This window comes from Colobus angolensis, unplaced genomic scaffold, assembly GCF_000951035.1.
Source record: "Colobus angolensis palliatus isolate OR3802 unplaced genomic scaffold, Cang.pa_1.0 Scaffold13, whole genome shotgun sequence".
Classification (NCBI taxonomy): Eukaryota; Metazoa; Chordata; class Mammalia; order Primates; family Cercopithecidae; genus Colobus; species Colobus angolensis.
In genome coordinates, this window is record NW_012114252.1 from 19,150,226 (window position 1) to 19,159,164 (window position 8,939).

Here is an 8,939-nt window from a genome sequence, read left to right on the forward strand (position 1 = left end):
CACTTGTGTGTCAATGATAAATCTTTCTAACAGACGTTACTGAAAAAAGTGTAAGACTTTTCTTGTAATTATTTTGTTTCTAAAATAAAACACTGTTTAAAAAATAGTATTATAGTCCCACAAGACACACTCTGAAAGGTATGAAATTTGTGTAGGTGGCGGGGAGGGGAAGAGTTTCAGCTCAAGTATATCAATTCCTCAGATTGCTAAGGAACATACCTTAATACCAAACTGTGATGTAACTAGGCTTCTCCATGTTCTGAGTCACTATTCTCTCCTGTTTTAAAAATTATGATTCTTATGGTAGATGTAGGTTTTGATTAATTTTAACACAGCAACAGATTAACAAATCGTTATTGATATGGGCTTTTCAATTTGCTCTTTCATGTGTCCCAATTAGAATCAGCCTCAAATCTTCACAGCATGTAGACTTGCAAGGCATTGGCCAAAGGTCTGTTTTTTTATTGAATGAAATATATGCTTATGTAGCTTAAGTAAGTATGAGGTTCATAAAAGTGTCTCGGTGCCACTTCATTTACTTCACTTATTCTTTACACAAATGATTTATTTTGTGAGCAATCTGCCAGGTTTTTGCCTATTAGATTGTATTTCAAATAATGGGAGGAAACCCAGAAAACCAGAGTGATCTGAGTTCTGTAGATAAATTAGAGGTGTAGGGGTGTGTGTGTGTCTGTGTGTTTGTGTGTTTGTGTGTGTGTGTGTGTGTGAGAGAGAGAGAGATTAAGAGAGAGGAGAAAGAAGAGAAAAAGAGTGAGACATTTGTACTAGAAACAGTTATCTCCTAGCACAAATTTACTGTTTACTTGCTTTTATGATTTGTTTTGTTGTTTTCTTTAGAGACAGGGTCTCACTGTCCTGCCCAGCCTGGAGTACAGTTACAGATCATAGCTTACGGCCACCTTGAACTCCTGGGCTCAAGCGAGCCTCCTGCCTCAACCTCTCATGTTGACTTGTAAAATAAGGATTCACTTCATCTGAATTCAAAGGGATAGAGGATGTACTTATTCAGTAATTCTTGTCACTTGCTTAGTCACTCTGATTTCTAACTCAACCAATTCTTTTGGGTTTAAAGCCAGGTGACTTTTGCAGTCCACACTAACAGCTGATGATATATTTGAGGAACAGAGGTAAGCTGGAAAAATAGCTAAGACTATTAAAATAGTCATATTTCTGAATTTTTAGGAAACCATTCTCTATATGGGGCAAGACCTTGTTTTAGAGGTCACAACTCACTGGCAACACAGGAAGCGCCCCGTTTCCCAACAAAAGCAGATGCATTTTTACTGTCTCTAAGTTGACTGAAAGACATGACTTCTAATAACAATATTTTCCGGCCGGGCGCGGTGGCTCAAGCCTGTAGTCCCAGCACTTTGGGAGGCCGAGACGGGCGGATCACAAGGTCTGGAGATCGAGACCATCCTGGCTAACACGATGAAACCTCGTCTCTACTAAAAAATACAAAAAACTAGCCGGGCGAGGTGGCGGCGGCTGTAGTCCCAGCTACCCGGGAGGCTGAGGCAGGAGAATGGCGTAAACCCGGGAGGCGGAGCTTGCAGTGAGCTGAGATCCGGCCACAGCACTCCAGCCTGGGTGACAGAGCGAGACTCTGTCTCAAAAAAAAAACAAACAAACAATATTTTCCTAAATCTTCCTAAAGTCTGACTCATTCCCTCTAATGTTTTTGACTGACTGTTTACATTTAATAATGAACTTAGAAAAAAGACATCATGAATCAAATGTGAATCTTCAGTATATTTAAGCTCATCAGATTGGGGCACCAGGAAAATATGCTCTTGAGGCAGCACTTGCTCTTTAAAGAATGATCTTCATCATGCAAGCTTTCTATTTCCTGGAGTTTTCCCGAGACAGAAATGTCCTCAGCACTTCCGAAACTGACTGAGGTATTTGGTATTCATCAGTATAACCTAGTTGGTTCACACAAAATGGGATTTTAAGAAATGTTGCAGGTAATAACTGAAAGTGAGTAAATTAAAACAAAATACTCTTCATGCAAGCACATTAAATACTGTTGATTTTGCCTTTGTGGGGCAGTTGTCTCCTGTGAAGGCCTAACCCTGACAGACAGATTGTTCCTGCAGCTTCCGTGGTCTTGAGCAGCCCGGGAAGGAGTAGGCTCAGGCAGTTTTGTCGAGTCCTGAAGCCTCTGGTGAACGTTGGAATTGGAATTGGTAATGTCCTAGGGCCAGCATTTATCTCTCTTTCTTAATGTGTCACCCGGCGCGTGTCTTTCTACATGAACTTCTCTTGGGATAACAGTTATGAATGCTTAACGGGGCATATGTCTGAGGGTTAAAAGAAAAATGTGCTTATTAATGAAGTACAAAAAGAAGGGTAGTGGTTGAACCAGGAACCTGGGAAATAACTGGGTAAATGGTCAACTTCCGAGCATGCGGCTTATCTGACTCTGAGTAGAGACCCTTAAAAGCTGATGTCCACATTGTGGACCGGACTTGAATTAGCTCCTTCTCCATGGAGTCATTCTAAGGTGATCAGAGACCATAACCATGAACTTAAAACCATTCTCACGACTAAATGTACATATGTCTTGCATGTCAGAAGAAAATTCCAAATGAATATTATACAGATAAGAAGGCTTAATTATCCCCCAAAGTTGCTGTCTTCATACCTCAGAATTACTAAAAATCACAAATAGGATTTATGGAAATAAAATTATTTAACATTAGACTTTCTATACAGATAGTCTTATAAAATACAACGATAATAAATAATATATGGCTTAAGAAGTTTATAAAGTTTAAGAACAGCAGTGTCAGGAAATTGTGGCTCTTTATGGTGATAAAAGACACCTAAAATAAAATTCATCCTTTTGACCATTTTGAAGCATATAATTCAGTGGCATTACTACATGGAGAATGTTGTGCATCTGTCACCACTATCTGGCGCCAGGACATTTTCATAGCCCCAAGTAGAAATATTGTGCCAAATAATCAGTCACTTTTCATCTCCCCACTTCCTCTAGCTTTTGACAACCACAGATCTGCTTCCTGTCTCTGTGAATTTCCCTATTTTTGATATTTTATGTAAGGGAAATTACACCATATATAACCTTTGTATCTGGCTTCTTTCACTCGGCATACTTTTAAGGTTCATTCATGTTGGAGACTGCGTTGGTACTTCATTGTTTTCTTATAATAATATTGCATTGCATAGATATAAAAAACTTGGTTGATGCATTGATCAGTTCATGGGAATTTGGTTTGTTTCCACTTTTAGCTGCTGTTGATAGGGCTGCTATAAACAGAAGTCTTTGTTGGACTACCTGTTTTTCTTAACTTTTAAGTTCAGTGGTACATGTGCAGGTTTGTTTCATGGTGAAGTCATGTCATGGGGGCTTGTTATACAGATTATTTCACCATGCAGGTATAAAGCCTGGTACCTAGTAGGTGTTTGTTTTTGTGCCTCTGTCCCTCCTCCTACCCTTCACTCTCCAGTTGGCCCCAGTTCCCCACTATATGTCCATGTGTTCTCGTCATTTAGCTCCCAGTTATAAGTGAGAATATGTGGTATTTGGTTTTCTGTTCCTGTGTTAGTTTGCTAAGAGTAATGGCCCTCAGTTCCATCCATGTCCCTGCAAAGGATACAATCTCATCCATTTTTATGGCCACATAGTATTTCATGGTATACATGTACCACATTTTCTTTATCTATTCTACCATGGCTGGGCATTTAAGTTGAATCTTTATCTTTGCTATTGTGAATAGTGCTGCAATGAAAATGTTCCTTTTCCTCCCCAACCTCACCAGCACCTGTTATTTTTTGATTTTTTAATAATAGCCATACTGAGTGGTGTGAGATGGCATCTCATTGTTGACTGCCAGTTTTTAATTATTTTCGGTTTATAGCCAAAAGTGGGATTTCTGATTCATATGGTAAATTGTATGTTTAATGTTTTAATAACTACTAAACTGTTTTCTACAGTGGCGAAACCATTTTACATTCTCTCCTGCAATGTAGGAAAGTTCCAATTTCTTCACATCCTCACCGACACTTAATGTTCCTTTAAAAAATTTATTTATTGGCCGGGCGCGGTGGCTCAAGCCTGTAATCCCAGCACTTTGGGAGGCCGAGACGGGTGGATCACGAGGTCAGGAGATCGAGACCATCCTGGCCAACACGGTGAAACCCCGTCTCTACTAAAAATACAAAAAACTAGCCGGGCGAGATGGCGGGCGCCTGTAGTCCCAGCTACTCGGGAGGCTGAGGCAGGAGAATGGTGTAAACCCGGGAGGCGGAGTTTGCAGTGAGCCGAGATTGCGCCACTGCACTCCAGCCTGGGTGACAGAGCGAGACTCCGTCTCAAAAAAAAAAAAAAAAAAAAATTTATTTATTATAATCATCCCATTTCCCAAGCATCTTTCATGTCTTGTTGGTCATTTTTCTCTTTTCTTTAGAGCAAAGTATTTTGTCTATTTTTGTTCTTCAGTTGTAAGAGTAAGAGTTCTTGGTATACACATTTTATATACTAGACATCTATCAAATATATGCTTTGCAAATATTTTATCTCATTCTGTGGGTTTTTAAATTCTTTTGATAGTATCCTTTAATGCACATTTTAAAAAAAGTTTTGATGAAGTCCAATTTATACATTTTTGTTCTTTTGTGCTTGTGTTGTTGGTATCATATCTAAGAAACAATTACCAAGCTCAAGGCCATGAGGATTTCCTTCTAAGAGTATTAGAGTTGGCCAGGTACCATGGCTCACGCCTGTAATCCCAGCACTTTGGGAGGCCAAGGTGGGTGGATCACCTGAGGTCGGGAGTTTGAGACTAGCCTGACCAAGATGGGGTTTAGTAGAGAAACCCCATCTCTACTAAAAATACAAAATTAATCGGGCATAGTGGCACATTTCTGTAGTCCTAGCTACTCAGGAGACTGAGGTAGGAGAATCTCTTGAACCTGGGAGGCAGAGGTTCTGAGCTGAGATCGCGCCGTTGCACTCCAGCCTGGGCAACAAGAGTGAAACTCCATTTAAAAAAAACAAAACAAAACAAAACAAAACAAAACAAAAAAAACCAGAGTATTAGAGTTTAAGATGTTATATTTGTGTCCTTTATCCTCTTTCAGTTATTAGTTTTATATATGTTGTAAGGTCACATCCCACCTTCATTCTTTTGCATGTGGCTATCCAGTTGTCCCAGCACCATTTGTTGAAGACGCACTTCCTTCTTCATTGAATGATCTTGGAACCCTTGTTGAAAATCTGTTGAACATTGACATATGGGTGTATCGGTTCTGAATTCTCGATTCCATTTCATTGGTCTATAAGTTTATTCTATTTCAATACCACACTGTTTTCATTCATGTAGCTTTACAATAAGTTTTGAAATCATGACGAGTAAGTTCTTAACTCTGTTTGTCTTTTTCAAGATTGTTTTGGTTGTTCAGCGTCCCTTGCAATCTCATATGAATTTCAGGATCAGCTTTTTAATTTCTGCAAAAAAAAAGAAAAAAAAAAGTTTTGGGGATTTTGATAGGGTAGATCAAGGTTTTCTTCATGGTAAGCAAAATATGTTAGTTATTGTAGGTCAATTTACCAAAAATAGTATTACTTAGTAAGCAGTTACTTACTGAAATGTTAATCCTCATTATTTTAACAGTAATGTAGCAAAACAATTTATATTCACTTGGTATAAATAAAACACAAAAATTTACCAAAAATGTGCAACTATGATTTATCAGAAAGTGAACATATAACCACCACTGAGGAAACCAAGTAGAACAATGCCAGGATCCTTGGAATGAAAGGTTGATTTAACAGTTGAAAACTAATGTGATTTTCTATGTTAACTACATAAAGGAGAAACAACCATATGCAATGGCTGCAGAACTTTTAAAAATCAGAAAGAAAAACAGCTACTAAAATGTACCATAAAATATTTAACTGCATGGTTTTGGTTTTTTCAGTTGTTCGACTTTAAAACATAAGTATGGCTTCATTAAATAATCAATAATCAATGGACAATAGTATTGCTGTGAATGTGTAGCAGCTGAAATTCTCTTGTATTGCTGGTGGGAGTATAAAACAATACAGCCACTTTGGAAAGCTGTTTGGCAGTTTCTAATACACTTTAATTTATGCCTGTGTTCCAGCAATTCCACCTCTAAGAATGGGTCTATACAAATGATTGCATGATTTTACAAAAAGACTTGTGCAAGAATATTAATAGCAGCTTTATTTAGAATGGACAAAAGCTAGAAACAACCCGAATGTCTACCAATGGGAAATTGGATGCACAAAGTATGGTATACTTATATAATGGAATCCTACACGGCCAAAAGAGGAAGATAAACCATTGCTACACAGAACAATATGGATAGATTTCACAAACGTAAGACTGGAAGAGGCCAGACACCCCAAAGAGGACATGCTGCATTTTTCTCTTTAAATGAAATTCCAGTGTAGGCAAAACTATTATCATTGACGGTGGATTTCTTCAGAATAACAGGTTGTCCCTGGGGATACCTGTGGGGAAGGACCAGGAGGGAACTTCCTGGGATGATGGAGATATCCTTTTATCTTGAGCTGAATGATAGTTACACAGGTGTGTATACAGGCAAACATTAATTAGATACATATTTAAGATTTGTATGTTTTACTAAATTACACTGTACCCCGAATGAAAACTACACTGTACCCCGAATGAAAAACAAAAGACTACTTTTTGACTACATGGAACTGCATAGTTGCAGGAAGTCAGAAGACCCGACCTGTGTGGGCCTCATTCTGGACCCTATTGTTTCTTTCTTCTAGTTGTCTATTCGTGGATCAGTGCTCAAAGGTTTTAATTGCTGTAGCTTTCTAATAAATCTGATTTCTGGCTATGTCATACTTTGCTCTGTTTTTAACTCACGGATGAATTCAAGCATTAAAAAAAAAAAATTACCCGGCCCTTCTATTCATCTTCCACGAATCAGTTGACAAAAAGCATCTAGTCTGGCAGGGCAAACTTTGCTCCTATGAAATTTCAGTTTTAAAATGAATTTAAATGAGTGAATATCTGTGATGTATCCTATGCTCAGTGTTGTGTCTGTCCATTTACCTGGTGAGGAAGACTTGAGGACAACAATAAAAGAAAAGTAAACCAAACAAGAAGTACGCCGACAACAGCGAATCCATGAACGTTCAATACGTTACCCACGTAGCTCTCCTCCTTTCACTCTCTCTTGCTGCCAGATGCCCTTTCCTTACTTCCAGGACCACCCACTCCCCTCCACAGTGCTTCTGTTTACCTTCCACTGTGATCACGAGGTTGGCTCAAGTCCTACCCCCAGCCATCTGCAGAATTCCACCCAAAGGAGGTCTAGAGATTACTCAGCATGGGCTGCCATTTCTTTTCCAGGAATTCCAGTTACATCTTGAAGTTCAGTTGCGTCATTGATTGTAACACAAGGGTCTAATGTAGAACAAAGGCATTAGGTCATATGTAAACTGTATGCAAGTTCTTATTTAAATTGCCTATCATTACTGATGATGAAATAAAAAGAAAAATAAGAGTATTTTTAAGTATCAATTTACATGTTTTTATTTTTAGTATTTGATTTATGATCAGTTATATTAAATTTTATTTATAAAGGGATGTGTATTACTCTTTTTTTTGTTTTGTTTTATTTTGAGACAGAGCCTCACTGTGTCACCTAGGCTGGAGTACACTGGTGTGATCTCAGCTAACTGCAACATCTGTCTCCAGGGTTCAAGCAATTCTCCTGCCTCAGCCTCCCTAGTAGCCGGGACTACAGGCGTGCACCACCACGTCTAGCTAATTTTTGTATTTTTAGTGCAAGCAGGGTTTTGCTATGTTGCCCAGGCTGGTCTTGAACTCCTGGCCTCAAGTGATCTGCCTGCCTTGGCCTCCCGAAGTGGTGGATGACAGGTACGAGCCATCATGCCCAGCCAAGATGTGTACTACTCTCATACCAGATTAATATCTACGTCACTCTACTTGCCCTTGAATAATATTTTTTATTAATTTGTGCCAAGTGTAAGAAATGGACAGAACAGTTTACATAACCTAATAAGGTAGTATATTATTCTCACCTTTATCAAGAGACTAGAGCTATAAAATTCTTATTACTAGTTCTTTAATCAGAATTTTAAATATTTTTCTTCTTCTTACAAGAAACAAGAATATCTTCATTTTATTTTGTTACTATTTGGAAGAGTCATAACTGCAGTAAAGGTAAGTCTGTATATTTTATAATAAATGAAAAAGGAATGGATAAAATTAACAAAAATTACGGTTTGAGAAATATAAGTGTTTGATGCGCCACAACTTTCATGAATTTCAGCATTTACTTAACGACGTTGCTCTAAATAAAACATCTACTTCCATAAAAGATACCCCTTTAGACTTTATTGTGGTATTTCTTTAAATATAGTAAAACCAAAACATGATTACATTAAAATATATTATACATATTGCAAATTTGTTCTCATCATGCTCACTCTCATCATGGAAGTGACTGATGTGACATTTCAAACCCACTGCAAGGCAGTGAATCCTCCAAAGCTGTCTCCCACTGAAGGGGTGTAAAGCACATCAGCCAGTTCTTTGCCACTCCTACCATTGAGGCTTGGAGTCTACATCCTTTCTCCTTGCACTTCGGCAAGGCTTTTTGGTTGCCAATATACAAAACAGAGCACAGCCCATAGATGCTGCAAGACTTCCAGACTCCATCAGAATCTGGGGCATGTGCTCTGTGGGGTTCCAGTTGCTGTGCAAGAAGTCCTGACTGCCTAGAACCACTGTGTGGGAACTACGTGGGTAAAAACAGGTAGAGAGGCTGAGGCAGGTGGATTGCTTGAGCTCAGGAGTTCAAGATCAGCCTGGGCAACATGATGAAACTGTGTCTCTACCCAAAATACAAAAATTAGTTGG

General features: G+C 38.6%; 1 protein-coding gene across 1 annotated transcript in view; it reads left to right on the plus strand.

Moving 5' to 3' along the window:
• The window catches only part of MYO16 (myosin XVI), a 653,675-nt gene that overhangs the window by 107,973 nt on the left and 536,763 nt on the right, over positions 1-8,939 (plus strand). The window lies entirely within an intron of this gene.